Source organism: Pinus tabuliformis, chromosome 2_2, assembly GCF_031772625.1.
Source record: "Pinus tabuliformis cultivar Carrire ecotype Pingquan chromosome 2_2, CPIR1, whole genome shotgun sequence".
NCBI classification, from domain to species: domain Eukaryota; kingdom Viridiplantae; phylum Streptophyta; class Pinopsida; order Pinales; family Pinaceae; genus Pinus; species Pinus tabuliformis.
The window spans coordinates 219,514,831-219,532,408 of NC_142300.1; positions in this window are offsets into that span (position 1 = coordinate 219,514,831).

Below are 17,578 nucleotides of genomic sequence, written 5' to 3' on the forward strand. Positions count from 1 at the left end.
GAATCAAGAGACAACTAGGAGAAGAAATAGGAATCTTGTTGAGGTGAGGAAAAATATTATTTTAAATTAAAAATTTAAGTAAATAATTTTGGAGATCCTTGATGAGAGAATGACACATGGGTGGGTGAATAATCAAACTATTGGATTATCAAAAATAATTAATTATGCATGAAATGCCAAGTGTCACCTATGATGACTCCTATAAAAGAAAGGGCAAGTCATGGGAGAAGGGACCTTTTCTTTTACCCTATTGTTGGATGGATGAGACTATGTCAGAGTAGTGACTATGAGCTATAGTGAGTTTGGTGAGGTAGAGGACTTTAGAGAGGGGACTCTTGAGCCAAAGAGTGCTCTCCTCTACCAGCTAATACATTTCCTCCATTGTACAATCTCATTGCAGCTCGGGGGTCCGCGGGGAAGGAGAGTACCAAAGGAGTAGGCTGGGAGGTCAATAGGTGGGTCAATGCATTCGGATTAAGCACGTCAACATCCACGCTTGGAGGTGACTGACAACAAAGGAGCGCAAGTAGCGGCAAGTCAATATTAAATCTCGTGTCCTGGTGAACGGTACCTATATGATTATAACATTGTTTTATATGACTTTGTTATGACTTTATTTAATAACATATAAAATAGATGATATGTTTAATGCAATGAAAATCAGGGATGTTTTATATAAGTTCTTAATATTTTTGAGTTCCCAAGGATAGTTTCTTATGATTGTATTCTTAGTTAAAAAAAAAAAAATATAGGGTTGGTCCCTACACTTGGTATCAGAGCCAAGTTTGAACCCTGGAGGCCTATGGGCCCAAGTTTGAATGTATAGTAAGGATTTTTATTGTTCTTCTCTAGCTGTGGATTAGGAACATAAATGTAACGAGCCTATATAGTCTTTAGGCCGAGTATGCAAGATTTGAACCTGTATGAAATTCGCTTGTATGATTTTGGTTATGGCTATCATCCATTCATTTCCCAACTATCTCCTAACCTCAGTGCGTTGTAATCAGCGGTTAGTTCATTTCTTGTAGTAGCCCTTTCACTAAGAAATAGGCTCAAATATATATATATATATATATATATATATCATTTCTTGTAATAGCCCTTTCACTAAGAAATAGGCTCAAATATATATATATATATATATATATATATATATATATATATATATATATATAGTATCTATTGTTGTAAACAGGTCTAGGAATGGTTGGTTATTTCTTAATCAAATTTCATATACGAAGGAACTAGCCTTTCCACAACAGTGAATATTTTGCACGAACAAACTCTTTTGACTTACCTTCGCCATTAAGCAATAACATTACAACTATAATTATCCACTCCTCACTGATTAAACTGTTTCAACAACGAAGAGATAGGAACCATGTTTCCACACATTTCATTGCCAATCAACGGTTTCAACGTTGAATGTCACGACAGCCCCATTTTCCCACATTCATGGTTTCATTGCTAAATGGTGTGGAGGTGTACTTTAAAGTTTTTGGGTTTTCACTCCCGAAAACACAGACAAGATGTCACAATAACGAGATTAGGGCTTCAGAGTGCGACCATGGAGAAAAATTCCTTCAAGAGAAGCTTTCTTTGTCTTCTCATGTACATTCTATGCCTTCACGCAATGGAGATATTATTAATTTCCAAGGGATTTCGGTTGACTCGCACTGAGCTATCTGAAATCAGTCCTTGCTTAGATATTGAACAATTCCCTTGCATTAGGCCATTTGATGAACCACAGTCTAGTAATGAGCATCATTTTGTAAACTTTTCACAGCGAAAGTACCTAAGGATCATGGTTTGAATGACTTAAGCAACGAACTTGAACATATATGTTGAAAAAAAAATGCCCAAGAAATATTCACCTATAGCTGGTTGTTCTAAATGGGTAAAGACGAGGTAGCTATTGGGTGGAAGCGTCTAAAAAGGTTATGTTTAGTAACTAAAAAAAAATCCAATGGGAATGCCCGATGCACTTCCCCAGCCTTCGACTAAAAAGGTGAGCCTCCAAGACCCATTTCAGATTGTCTTCCTTCTGTTCTTCCTAAATCTGCTTCTCGATCCCTTCTTATTCTTCTGATCATCTGAAGACTATCCAAATTCTTATATTTTCATGGTCCTGAGGGATCTGCTGCTTACTGCCCACGAAATATGATCATTAGCTTACAAGCTATCAGACCCAAGCAATAGAGTTATCGGGATGTGGTCGTAGCTAGCGGGATAAAGTGCGATTTGGAGACTTTCAAAACATTTATGTTAAACTCAAGTTTAATTATGACCATTTAATCCTTTTGAACTCATTATTTTTTTTGCTAAGGCAAGAGCGGAACCTTCTATTCAATTGGAAAAAGAAATATTGTACGAAAGGCTTAACGCACAACTAGCCGTTGGATCCTGAGCCAAAGATCCAATGGAAGAGAGACATTTCGGGTGGCCAATAAGCACACCGTTTAACAAGCAAAACGGACCCGATGAGCTTAGAAGACTGTAATTGATAATACTATTGGGTCTGTTTTTTACATAACTTTCGTTTAAGTACACCTCTCGAAATCTTCCAGATGTGCTCGATACCCGATAGAATGCGCGAGCAGTGCGGAAGTTAACCTTAGAATCGGACCCACCAACAAGCCTGAGAAATCCTATCTGTAGATTGACCACAGAAGATCCAATGGTCCCGAAACATATCGCATGGCCCAACCTTACCAAAGATTACCGCGCGATGAGGGCGGTATTGCCTCCCCACCTTGAGCCACATGTTGCAAGGTGAGTGGAATCACTCCTGAAAAAGAAAAACCGCTACCAGCCTGAAAGTGGTGTGATACATCGGAAACCATTTCGAGGGCAGTAAAACTGCCGCCGGCCAAGAAAGTGGGGTATAGCAGTTGCCGTGAAAGACTGTGTTCCATCGCCTTGGCCAAAAGAAGAAGAGGATCCCTGATTCCAGCCAATCCTCTGAAACTTCTTGTACGCTGATACCAAACATAGACCTGCATACCCAAAACGACCTTGCTTGTGTCAAAACTCTGCATAAAGGTCAACCAGATCCCGTTTCTATGGCCCTGTTTCGATATACCTTGTAGTCCTCTTCCGCCTGACTGAAACATTGCTCCCTTAATCTGTTCTGAGGCATATCTCGCTAGATTATCTTGACTCTGTTTTTAGTGCAAGCCACTCCTTGATTGGCCAGAACGTCCGCCAGTTTATTGGCCGTCCTCCGCACATGAGTGAAACTCACAGTGTGTAAGTCTAGGAGGTGAAATTGAATCCTTTGGAAGACCTGTATCAGCCTCCAGTGACTTGAGACTTTTTCCGGCTCTGTGCCACAACAAATTCTTTTTACCGAGTTAATAATCAGCTCAGAATCGACTTCAATAATAATGTTCTGGAGATTATCTTGCTTCAGGAAATCTAAACACTGTTCAAGTGCCATTAATTCAGCCATATTGTTTGTATCTCTTCCCAGATGGCAATGGAAAATGAAAAGAATACAGCCACTATCATCTCGTAACACTCCTCCGAAACCAGCAAGACCTTGGTTGCTTTTAGAGGCCCCATCTATGTTGAATTTCAGAAAACTCTGAGGGGGAGGAGGCCAATAATCTGGCTCATTGGGCAGATTCACAACCTTCCTATCCATTCAATGTGGTATAAGTCCCTACATACTCAGCTGACAAAGAATCTGCCTCTCCTTATCTAAAGGTGGATTTTTGGGGGAGTTGCACACAAGGGTGCCAACTATCTCCTTGAGCTGTCTTAAGATTTGCTCAAAAATGTGTTGGGTGGTGATGTGAACATTTTTGAAGATTCTATTGTTCCTTTCCTTCCAAACATTCCAAATTATGAAGCCTGGACTTAAAACCCAAACCAAGCAAAGAAACTCATACTCAGAAAAGTTTTGTCTCCAGTCATTGAAGGTGTTGATAATGCTTTCTTTGTCCCTGTCTGTTTGTTGGAAAATTGTAGCAAAAGAGTACCACAACCTAGAGGTAAAGGTGCAGTCATTAAAAAGGTTCTCCATTGTCTCCTCTTGGGCTTCATAGAGCTGGCATCTAGAAGGTCCTAGAACACCCCTCTTCCTAATATTTTCCCAAGTCAGAATTTTCTTGTGATGAACCAACCACATGAAGAGTTTAATTTTCATCCAACCTTGATGCTTCTAGAGGTTCTGCCAAACCCTGTCCGGAACGTGGGAATCCAGCTCTAGGAATACCTTCTTGGCTTCCTTAATATTGAAGGTGCCTTCTTTATTGTTGCCCCATCTGAGTTGGTCATGCCCCTCTGAAACAAGAATCTTCCTTTGTTCCAAAATTCACAGTAATGCCTCTGTTTTTGCTTTCAAGGGGTTGTCATCCCCAAATTCTATATTCTTCCAGGTTCTCCATTTGTCTTCTAGACTGGGTTGTTCCCAAAAATCTTTAACCCTGAAAAGCCCTTTGGTGTCCATTTCTTTCTTTAGGTCCAAAAAGTCCTCTCTTAATAGAGTAGGTTCTTGTTGCCATCTATCCTCCCAAAATAGAGCAAGGTCCCCTTCTCTGATTTCCCAGAAACTATTTTTCTGCACTAAATCTCTTGTCTCCTAGGCCTTATTCTAAATGTGGGATCCTTTTATGATTCCCGTCATCCTTATGTGATCATTCTCTTGCCAAGTTCTTGCATATTTTTATTTCCATACACTAGCCCACTGAGCCTTTGGCTCTTTTACCCAACGTCACCATAATTTTTCTCCTAAAACCTTGCTGAGTACATCTGGATCATCCAGTCCAAGGCCCCCATGAGATTTCGGTTTGCAAAGCTTATCCCAGGAAACCAAGGCCCATTTCTTTCTCTCCTCCCCCTTGCCCCAAAGAAAGTCTCTTTGAATAGTTCTCATTTGTTGTAAAACTCCCTTTGGAGTTGGAAGTGCTGAAAGCATGAAAATGGGGATTGATTGCAAAATAGCTTTTGTAAGCACCAACCGACCTGCCAAGTTTAAAGATCTGATAGTCCATTTTCTGATTTTATCCTGCATCTTATTAATTATCGGCTCCCAGATGTTTTTGTGCAAAGGTTTATCAGTTAGAGGAACTCCCAGGTACTTGGAAGGAAGGACCTCCTTTTGAAAGCCCAGAATTCTGGAGATGTTTCTTTGAATAGCGATATTAGTATTAAAGAAAAAAATCTTAGATTTGGATAGATTTACCTCCATACATGTGGCCATAGAAAAGTCATGCAAGATTTGTTTATAAGTAAGAGCTTCTTTTACCGTGGGGACTCCCTGCAACATAGTGTCGTCAACAAATTGTTGATGGGACAAAGCTTGTCCATTTTCAGAAAGTTGGATACCCTTGATATAACCCCTTCTTTTGCATGCTTGATAGACTGCCCAAGTACCTCCATCATGAGGATAAAAAGAAAGGGAGATAGCGGGTCTCCCTGTCTAAGACCTCTTGAGGGAATACAGGTCTTGGAAGGAGAACCATTGACTAATATTGAAAAGCTAGAAGAAGTTACGAGTGCTATAACCCATCTTACCTAGTTATGATCAAAGCCAAAGGCTAGAAGGACCTTCCTAATATAGGTCCAATTGCATAAGATTTGTCCAGGTCCAATTGCATAAGCTTTGTCATAAGCTTTGTCCAGGTCCAGTTGCATAATCATTCCCACCTTCTTATTGCTTAACAATGAGTGCACCACTTCATGTGCTTGAATGATATTATTGAGAATTTGTCTACCCTCCACATAACCTGATTGCTCCACGGACACAAGAGTAGGGAGAAGGGGTTTGAGTCTATTGGCGACAACTTTGGATATAATTTTATACACCACATTGCACAAAGCTATGGGCCTAAACCTGTCTGGAGTCTGAGCATTATCCTGTTTGGGGATCAAGGAGATGAAGGAAGTATTGAGCGCCTTTAGAATGGTTCTATTCAACTTGGAGTCTTCCACTACATTCACAATATCTTATTTAACAATGCTCCAACAGGCTTTGAAGAAATCCACATTGAAACCATCAGGGCCTGGTGGTTTGCCATTTTGCATATCCTTAACTACATCACAGACTGGGTATATGCCTTGTTAAGCCCCTGATAAAGTGTTCTCTGTTTGCAGTGGTCTCCTTTGCAATACCTTCAAAGTGCTGGACTAGCACAAATTCTATTTCTTCATGGGAATTACGAAGATGACCTCTCTCATCCTTGATTGAAGAGATCCTATTATGGGATCTATTCGCCATGGTGGATATGTGGAAAAATTTGGTGTTCCGTTCCCCTTCTTTTAGCCGTTGAACTCTAGATTTTTGTCCCCAATATATTTACTCTTGTTTGCATAAGTTCTCCCATTCTTGATGAAGTTTGGTGACTTGGTCATCTCTGACTCTGTCAAAGCCCTTTGTAATAAGAGTTTGATTGAGTGTTTGCATCTTATCTTCAACCTCTTTTTTTGCTGCAAAAATATTGCCAAATTCCTTCTTGTTCCAGTCTTTGAGTCTGAGCTTGATGTATTTTAGTCTTTTGTGAAGCAGAAACATTCTTGTTCCCTGAATGTGCAGATCCTCTTTCCACCATCTTTCTATGTTACTGATAAAATCGGGGTGGGTAAGCCAAATATTCTCAAATCTGAAAGGCCTATTCTTGGGGGTGCCTATGCCCTGCACCTCCATTTGTACAGGCCAATGGTCCGAGCCACCAAAGGGGAGAATTCTCACTATCATTTCCTTGTCTGTGAGCATAAGGTCCTCTGAAATTATGAATCTATCTAATTTTGAGGCTACTTGTGCCACCCCTCCTCTCTTGTTGTTCCAAGTAAAGAGGCCATTATTCATATCGGTGTCAACTAGCTTCATATTATCTATGAAAGTTAGAAATGTTGTAGAATCTTTATTTAAACTTCTTGTTCCCCATTTTTTTTTCTCCGAGAGTGATTTGATCACGTTGAAGTCCCCGCCCATTATTCAAGGAACTCCTGCATGTATATCTCTGAGATCCACAAGGGAATCTAGAAATTGAGTTTATCATCCAGTCTTTCTGGTCCATAGACATTTGTGACCAAATAAGTCTCGTTGTCTCCCATAGGTTGTATAACCACTGATAAATAATTCCTAGATGCCTTAGCATCTATTATGCCAATCTTCTGGGGGTTACAAAGAATGAGTATGCCTCCAACTGTATTATCTACTTTAACTTCAAGAAACTCAAATTTATTGAGCCATTTACTATTAAGTTCTTTGATTTTTTGAATGGAACATTTAGTTTCCTGGATAAAGATCATGTCCGAAGCTTCTTGTTTCATTCTACTACTAAGTAATCTTTGCTTCCTTTTATTACCTAAACCTCTATTATTCCAAGATGTGAACTTCATTATTAAAGATTTGTAAAGGAGTAACTAGATAGGTCTTTCATCTTACCTGAATCAATCATTAGCTTTCCACATTCCATCAGTAGCTCGTTCTGCTTTTTCCTCCCTCTTTTCTTTCCTAGGTATCTGGGAGCTAGTCCTGGTGTGGTTTTCATAGTTTTCACTCCTTCGTTGTTTCTTTGTTTTTCCATCCCTTTGTCTTGAGTTTTCCATAGGAATAGCTGTTGTACTATGTTGAACTCTTCTTGAGGTAATGAGTCTACCCCTCCCATGGTTCCCTGTTTCAAGAATCCTTCCAGACCTAGGTTTTCTCTATCCAGAATTTCCAGCAGTTCCCGATCCTCAGTTTCCATCTCATTCTGAGTCATTTCTTGATCCATCTCTAGTTCTTCATCATTCAGCAGTGTTTCTTTATGTTTAGTAGCATCCTGTGCTTGTTCCCTATCTTCTTTTTTCTCCTTTTCCCCTGAACTTCCTTCCATTACCTGATCTTCATTTGATATTCCTTCCTCTTCTTCGAGAACTTGGAACCTATTCAGATTGGCCTGTTGCCTTTCTGTTTGTTGTTGCTTTGGCCCCCTTTTGCCTCCTTTTCCTCTATGTCCCACTTTGTGAAAGCTTTCAGTGTCTTTCATAGTGGTTGCTTTACTTCTGTTCTCTGTTTTGCTGAGAGGGCAGTCTCTAAAAAGGTGCCCATGCTCATGGCACCTGCGACATCTAAAGGGAATATGTTCGTAATCTACTGTTTGCACCCATTCTTCATCAAAAACTTCCAAGATGACCTCGTCTGGTAGGGCTCCTGATAGGTCCATCTCGACACATATTCTTGCGAAGGAGGTGTATTTTCCCCTTCTGGTGGCCTCAGAGGCTTTAACAAAATGTCCTAGTTTATTTCCTATGGCAGATAACGATTCCATTTGCCAGTAATCAAGAGGTAGGGAGTAAAGTCTTACCCAGACCGGAACTGAATTCATCATCCACGGCCGCATGTAGAGGCCCGTTGCTGCGAAGAAGTAGGGTCCTCCTTCAAACACCCTGTCTTTATCCTCAATATTTGTGAAGACCACAGTGAAGAAACCCTTTGACCCAAGGTGTATATCTATGCTTCCTTTCGGTTTCCAATGATATTTAATCCATGCTTGTAATGCCTTTTCAGTGGGCCATAATCCCATGAATTTGCAAATGATAGCATAGGTCCACATGTGATCCCTGTGCTCCTGCAGGGCAGGATCATTTAAAACTACTCTGGGAGTGACCTCAGCCTTGGGTTTGCAAGGCCCCTTCTGTGCCTTGTTTTCTGCTCCTTGTTTTTTGTCTTCTTCCTCCTTATCTTTCATGTTATTGTCCTCTCTTGGTCTGGTGAAATCCTGATCCTCTTCCAAATTCTTATCCCTGTCTCCTGAAGGCCCTCTGACAGATTCTAAAGGTTTCTTGCCTCTGTTGGCCACTGCCTGCCTGTAGGAGGGAGTGGAGCTCCCCCCTTTTCGTGCCTCCATGGTGCTCAGAAACCTGCAACCCTAGCTATTCTTCCGCTGTTCGCTTTCCTGCTTCCCAATACTTTTGAACTCATTCACAGATGTACCTGTGTATCATTTTTCCAAGTGGAATCATTTTATTAATAGATGGTATCTTTAATTGTTGGAAACTCTCAATATCAATCTCCGAACTCTTATTTTTCTGTAAATTTTGGTGCAGTTGAACTCAGAGTAATTAACAGACTTCATCTCAGAAATTACATTTGGCTCGATCAAATCGTGGTGGTTGACATTTTTCATTTGGAAATTACTTTTGGCAGGGTGCAAACCGATTTACTTGATAAACTCCAACTTGGATTGACATTTGGCACAATCGATCTTGTTAAGTGATATTATCATTATGATGGACATTAAGAATATTCTTTAAATATTATCGATCATCGTAATTAAATAATCCCTTATTTGTTAACGTAATTAATTATGGGATTGACATTCCAGCTGCTATGGAATCAAATCCTCAGTGTAGAGAATGATCCTTGTGTTATTTCTCTACAATCACTTAGACGCATGCCAAAACATTGTTTCTTTGCTCTTTTCTGCTGCAACCAGTGCAAAGTCACAATATATATTTTTATTTTTCACCAAAATATTGCTTCTTTCGACTGAACAACCCATCTATGATAGTCATGCTACTATTGTCTTCTCCTTTTCGCTTTTGGATATTGCAGCGAGGTGGGCAATAATCACCGAGTGTTACATTGTTTGCCACGGATCCTGCGAATAGTTATATATATTCTGCTAAGGCCAACATAACACTACTATGCACGCACTGAGATGCGATATTAGTCAACTTAGCTTTGACCTGCAAAGAGATTTTGGTTGTCTTTTAGAATGTACTGCAAGTGATGCAGATGGTGACTTTCAATCTGTGTACATTAATTTTTCTTTCTGATCAAATTTATTAATTGACACTTGAATAACAACCAGTGAATATTCCCAGGAGAAAGCGGTAGTCTCATATCATATTTGATGAGGGATATATAGGAAGGTTTGTTGATATTAACATTTATTTATTTATTTATGAAATAAGATAAGAATCCACCAGGCGTTTAAACTTCCACTCCAGTATTTTACTCTTCAGTATTTTCTTAATGTTGACGACTTCTTCGAAGAGTAAGGAAACGATTTCACTCTGCACTCTTTCAGACTCTTCCTAAGATAAAATTTCAACCTGAGAACCGTGTTTGAAACCATTGCCTTCAACTGTTTCATTTATTTCAAAATAGATTGCATCTTACATCCTTGAGGTTTAATTTGAAAGTGAGCAGCTACAAGCTCGAAAGCCATAGAGTATCAAGAGAATATATATATATATATATATAATAAAAAACTGAAATAATGTCCAACCATTTTGATTAAAAAATTTAAAATCACGGCAACTCTCCTTATCTCTGTCATTGTATTTTAGAATCAAAGTGTAGCCAAATTTAAAAGGGCTTCGTTTAAAAATCATCAACATTGATTTTTTTAAATGTATAAAGCTTTGATCATTTTCAACATAAGTTTCTTCATATTTTATCAAGCTCAGTTTTAGTTTAAAGAGATCAAAGGTATTGATTTTCACTTTGGTTTGAATACATTACATTGGTTGGGTAATCTTACGACTAAAGTAAAAAAATCAATACATTAGATTGCTGGTGTAATTTTATGACCAAATAAAAATCAATTACTTTGAATGGTTAAATTAATGGTTTTGATTTATTTGAATTAAACCTAAGCTTACCTCGGTATAATATAGATATATATAACAATTAAGTCCAGTGAAAATCTATGATAGTTGATTTTGGCATAAAGTTTAAATATTGTAAACAATGTCATTTATAACATAGATTGCACCATTTACAATGTTTATTGCCACTCTGAGCATTGGATCCTGACCTTGATAATGAGGAGTGATTTTAGATCTCGTTCACCGTTATATACAGTAATTAAATATTGGTCGCAAAGATATTTTGACACCAGATTGGTATAATCAAATCTCACTGCAAGACAACATTATTTGTTAATTGAAAGAAATATATATATATATAGTTTATGGCTTCTATTTGAAGAGGACAAAGTCATCCACAGATCTTGGTTGCCCATAATTACATCAACTTTCTTGACATTAATTAAGATATGCCAAAATGGCTCATGATCAACGCTACTATAATTTGAAAACTATTCCAAGAGTGAGAAGCTTTCTAGATAAACATTACAAATTTAATTCTATAAAAGTATTTGATTTTTGCAAAATCATTTGTTAATGTCTTCAAAGATTTGGACCAAATCTATGAAGACACTAAATATCACTGGCAAGTACCAATGGGACCCTTTAAATGAATTTAACCAATTACGGAAGAAACTTTATTTATAAATTAATGGATTATGGAATTTATTTTACAATTTCTAATACACATATTGAACTGCTAGAGTTAAAGAATCAACGACTTTGCTTAGGGTGGTAATGAAACATACAGTTGAGAAGCACTCATCCTTAAAATGAACTAGTTAATGCACATGTTTTATGACAGCTAAGGATGTCTGAGTGCTTAATATATTTATTATAATTTAATGATCAACAATCACCAGAAAATAATAACAATTAAAAAAAAATACGAATAAGTTTGACTAATGAAACTAGTTCCATCTCATTTCAATAAGTTGTACTTTTTCATCACATAATACCAAAAACTTAATCTTGACCTTGTCATACGTTAATTTTCTTGGTTTAGGCTTTGAAATCGGATGAGTGGTTGTATGTGAAGCATTTTAATGCTCTAACACTAATCAAGCCATTCTTTTAAAAATTAATGATGAGTTATAAGTGCCACATTATAGATTGACATATGGAAATTATGTTTTGTGTAGTAATATCTTAGTTAATAAATTTAATATTTACATCAATTGTATATAATTTTTATATAATGGTATGTATTAAATAGAAGTCAATAATCAAATGTTCATTTCAAAAAGATTTTTTTAGATGCGTTGTTAGGCCCATATACTACTAGTGTAACCCCTTATTGTTATTAGTACAACCCCCTTATTATATTGATGTACCCATGTAGTGCCCATATTGTTACTATTGTGCCCCATAGAAGCCCACTATTGTTATTATTGTGCCCTTACATTATTATTGTTATGTCGGCTCTGATTATATTATGACCCTTTAGACTCCTATATATAGAAAGGAGGTCTTTTCATTTGTATCATCCAAGAATTGTTCATTTATGTAATGTAAAGGAGGTTTCCCCCTCGAAGAGGCTGAATTCTAAGGCGTTGATCTGTATTTTCTATCTTTTTGTGAGCTGGTTTCATAACATTTGGTATCAGAGCTTTGGATTCTTGGGTTTCGCTGCTCCAAATAGGCCATCGTGGAATTTTCGCTATAACTATTTTTCTGTGACGTTTCAGAAGCGAAAAAAAACCCATTTGAGACGAAATCACACTGAACCTCGGATCCAAATTTCAGAGTTTTTCACGCTATATTTGCGGAGATATGATCTGAGGAAGTTGGTCTTTTTGCAGACTCCTGAATTACATTCCAAACAGGTGGCCTGGGTAAAATTGTCATAACTTTCTCTCTGAGCATCGGATTGAAATTTCATAAGAAGGTGCAAAAAGAGGACGGACTGTAATTTCTTGTATATATTTTTAGGGCCAAAAATCTAAACAGTGACGCGTGACACGTCATACAAGTTCTCTCTACTGAACTAGTCTATAATCAAGTCACTGTGGGAGATTTGGCATAACTCTTCCTTGGAGAATCAAATTTGGATCAGACTGGTGGCATTGGAAAGAGGACGCAGAGGGCTACTGCAAGTCACAATTTCAAAACTTAAAGATCCAAAAGTATAGAGTTACAGTCGTTTCAAGATCGAGCTCCTAAAATCAAGAAAAAACAAGATGAGGAAGTTTGATGGCAAGGATCCGGTAAATTGGATACTTCAGATGGAGCAATATTTTGATATACATGGTGTACCACTATTACGAAAGGTATGTATTGCATCTTCATACTTAGAAATGGATCAATTTTTATGGTATAAAGGGCTTTGTTCTCGTAAACAACTTGTTACGTGGTCAATTTTCACGGAGGAAATGATAGCACGTTATGAGGATACAAAGAGCAACACCTTCTTTAGAGCAACACCACAACAATTGGAAAAAGTAAAAGGGATTTGTGACATAGTGGAAAGTAAAATTATGGCAACAAGGAAGTCTACCCCTCACAACTATAAAGATGGAAGTGTTGTTTCTCCTAGCCTTCCACAACCTACAAGGGTTACACCACAACAATTGGAAGAAAAAAGAGAAAAAGGGATTTGTTACAATTGTGATAGCAAATGCACTAAAGGTCATAAGTGTGCTGAGAATAAATTATTTTACATAGAGTATGAAGAGGAGTAAGAAAAGGATCAAGAAACATCAAAAGAAGAGGATATACGCCAGGACCCAAACCTAGAGAAAGAAGAAATGAATCAGACCATATCTTGTAAAGCATTAGCAAGAATTACCACTCCTCAAACTCTCAAGATAGAAGGACATATCAAGAAGAAAAAGGTGCAAGAAGTGAAAGATCACATCGAGAAAGAAGAAATGAATCCAACCATATCTTGTAATCCATTGATTAGAATTACCACTCCTCAAACTATCAAGATAGAAGGGCATATCAAGAAGAAAAATGTTCAAGAAGTGAAAGATCACATTGAGCATCAAGAAATGAATCCAACCATATCTTGTAAAGGATTGGAAGAAATTACCACTCCTCAAACTCTAAAGATAGAAGGACATATCAAGAAGAAAAAGGTTCAAGCAGTGAAAGATCACATCGAGCATCAACAACAAGTTCTCCAACTTTTAAAGGATAACGCCACTTTGGTGCAAAATCGAATGAAACAACAGGTAGATCAACGCTGTAGTGAAAAAACAGGTAGATCAACGCTGTAGTGAAAAATGTTTTGATGTAGGTGATTGAGTATTTTTACTGCTACATCTCAAGCAAGCTATTTATGAGAAGGAAATGTTAGCAATACTATATGCACTTAAGAAATGGCGACCTTACTGAATGGGAAGACACTTCAAGGTAAAAATGGATCATGATAGTCTTAAATACTTTTTAGAACAACTATTATCTTTAGAAGAACAAAAAAAATGGGTCACAAATATGTTGGGTTATGAATTTGACATCACCTATAGAAAAGGGAAGCAAAATTTTACTGCAGATGCACTCTCAAGAAAGGATGAGGATGTGGAAGCATTGATTTTTGCTATTTCTATTATCCAACCAAATTGGATAAACGAAGCAACGGATGAATGGAAGAAGGACGAAGAAGTATGGCCACTTATTCAAAAGTTTCAAAAGATCCCAATTCAAACAATATTGCCAAAAATTGAAGAGGAAGGAAAAATCATATTGGAACCTGGAGTAGTCACAGAAACAAGAACCCGACAGCTACGAAATCGATCAATTTCAGAGTATCTCATCAAGTGGAAGAACTTACCCGCTGAAGATTCGACATGGGAGGACAAGAATTTTATACAGAAGCATCAAGAACTACTCAAGCGTTGAGGACAACACTTTTTGAAGGAGAGGGGCATGTTAGGCCCCTATACTACTAGTGTAACCCCTTATTGTTATTAGTACAACCCCCATATCATATTGATGTACCCATTTAGTGTTCATATTGTTACTATTGTGCCCCATAGAAGGCCACTATTGTTATTATTGTGCCCTTACATTATTATTGTTATGTCGGCTCTGTTTATATTATGACCCCTTAGACTCCTATATATAGAAATGAGGTCTTTTCATTTGTATCATCCAAGAATTGTTCATTTATGTAATGTAAAGGAGGTTGCCCTCTTGAAGAGGCTGAATTCTAAGGCGTTGATCTATCTTTTCTATCTTTTTTTGAGCTGGTTTCATAACATGCGTACATGAAAAGTTATGAGTATATTTTAAAATATTATTAAATTAATTTGTTTTGGAAATATTATTAATAACTTGAATTAAATTATAGTTTTCATAAATATAATTATTGATATAAATATATATTACAGTTTGGATATAATAATTTTAATGTGTTGCCATGATAATTTAGAAATTTATTTAATTATTTATGTATGAGTGAGTGAAGTGGAGTGGTCACTGGTCATAAGTTATGACCACTTAATAGTATCCTTGGGTTTTCTTTGAGAGAGGTTGTGATTTTTCTTTTGGGATGAACCTTAGTGATAGCAGGGGATGTCACTATCTCTTTCTTTATAGGTGAGGCGTGGTAGGTGTTATAATCAATTTGATTCATCTCGATAGTTTCTATGTAGCTAAAACAAAATTTTCCCACCTTTGCAAATAGAAGACAACTTCCTTGGATTGGGAAGTATGCTTTTCGTTTGATTGGCATAAGTTCCTTATTTAGAGTATTCTTGTTTATTTCTCAATTCAATGCTCGATATATTATCAACTGCATGTTTAGATCCTTCAATTGTTAGGTCATGTGTCACATCATCTCTAACTAGTTGAGACACTAACATCATCACTTACTAGTTGGTGTAACAAGGATATTATCTATAATCAATTAATGTGGTGATGTTTCAAAGAGTTTCTTGGTTGGCTGAACTCATAGGAACTATTCCTTAAACACTACATCTTGATGCACAATCACTTGATTTGTACGGTATCTATTTATTTATTTATTTACAACTGCTACTAAAGATGTTTTAAGTTTTAGCACTTTTGACATCAAAATCCTTCATCTTTTTGCTAACTCATGAGATTAAGTTCGCCATTTGAAATTCTTCTTCTTAATTGTCCACCTCTTTCGATTTTTTTTGCCTATGGCCTAAATGCAATACTATAAATATCATTTTAGGGAATATACTGACAAGGGTCCAAAATGACACTTATTGAGATATTGGGGAAAATACTGCAGAATTATCATAAGGGATAACTTAGAATTTAAGACTTTTGAAAATATAGAACATATGAACAACTTAATAAAATAAAATAAAATAAAAAAAAGGGGAGAAGAATTTTTTTTTCTCAAAGACTCATTGAAATAATTTGTATGATCTTTTCTTCTATGACAATATTATTGCAACATCTATGACAGTGAACTTTAACATATGCAATGATGATCATACAAATCACTTTTTGTTCCATATTGTCCCTGACATTGTCACTTATAGGGTCATGTAGACGTAGTTTGAAATGAACTACTATAATTGGAAGCTACAGGAGTACAGTGTGTGAATGACTTTACTTGGTTGAATGCATCATATATTAATTGTACCATGAGATGAATATTGATTGTGATTGTCCTGCTTCTTGTTTTGTTGTTTCTTAATACATAAATAATTGTGGGTTGCAATGTTCACCAGATATAGTCCTTTAGTTTATAATGGAATTCATGGTATAGATACCTTGGGAAATTCTAACCTGCCCACTAGAAAGTAAATCAATCTGGATATTCACTTACTAAAGAGTCATTATTTCTTGGAATAACCCATATTCAGATTCCAAGTCAAACTAAAATGGTAGATAACTATGACGTCGACCAATGTGAGCTTAGATTGGAGGGATTGCGTACCTACTATTAATTTCCTTGAGAAATGGCCAATAAGAATGAAGAAAATAGGGAGTAAACTTTTGATGAAAAAAAGAAGACTTGCATTATGAACATAGTATGAAGGATGATCATAACAAGGACAATTGTTGGACATTACATCTCAAGCTCATGTTCGAAGGAACTATACTAGAAAGACATTCTTGAATATTCAAGAGGTTAAGGGAATGAAAATGAGAAGCATTAGATTTTATGACAATGTTTCATGAGGGCCTAATAGGACTAATTAGGTAATAATAATAATAATAATAAAATAAATTTGTTGAGAAAATGACTTAATCCAATATATGAAAATGATTTTGTTGATTGATTTTAATTCATTAGAGAAAATTTTCTTAACTTAAAAATTAGGGGTACCTGTTACCAGAAGGTTAGCAAGAGTTTCAGGAAGGATTCCTAGTATATGTGTCGTCGTTTTTCCTTTTTGTTCTGAGGACTTCGGGACGAAGTCCATTGTTAAGAGGGGGCATATGTAGTGCCCACTCTAGTTTCCTAACCCTAATATGACATTATCTTAGATACTTTATTCTTTGAGGACCCTAATGTTTTGTTGTTTCTTAATACATAAATAATTGTGGGTTTGCAATGTTCACCAGATATAGTCCTTTAGTTTATAATGGAATTCATGGGGGAATCAAGAGACAACTAGGAGAAGAAATAGGAATCTTGTTGAGGTGAGGAAAAATATTATTTTAAATTAAAAATTTAAGTAAATAATTTTGGAGATCCTTGATGAGAGAATGACACATGGGTGGGTAAATAATCAAACTATTGGATTATAAAAAATAATGAATTATGCATGAAATGCCAAGTGTCACCTATGATGACTCTTATAAAAGAAAGGGCAAGTCATAGGAGAAGGGACCTTTTCTTTTACCCTATTGTTGGATGGATGAGACTAGGTTAGAGTAGTGACTACAAACTATAGTGAGTTTGGTGAGGTAGAGGACTTTAGAGAGGGGACTCTTCAGCCAAAGAGTGCTCTCCTATACCAGCTAATATATTTCCTCCATTGTACAACCTCATTGAAGCTCGGGGGTCCGCGGGGAAGGAGAGTACCCAAGGAGTAGGCTGGGAGGTCAACTGGTGGGT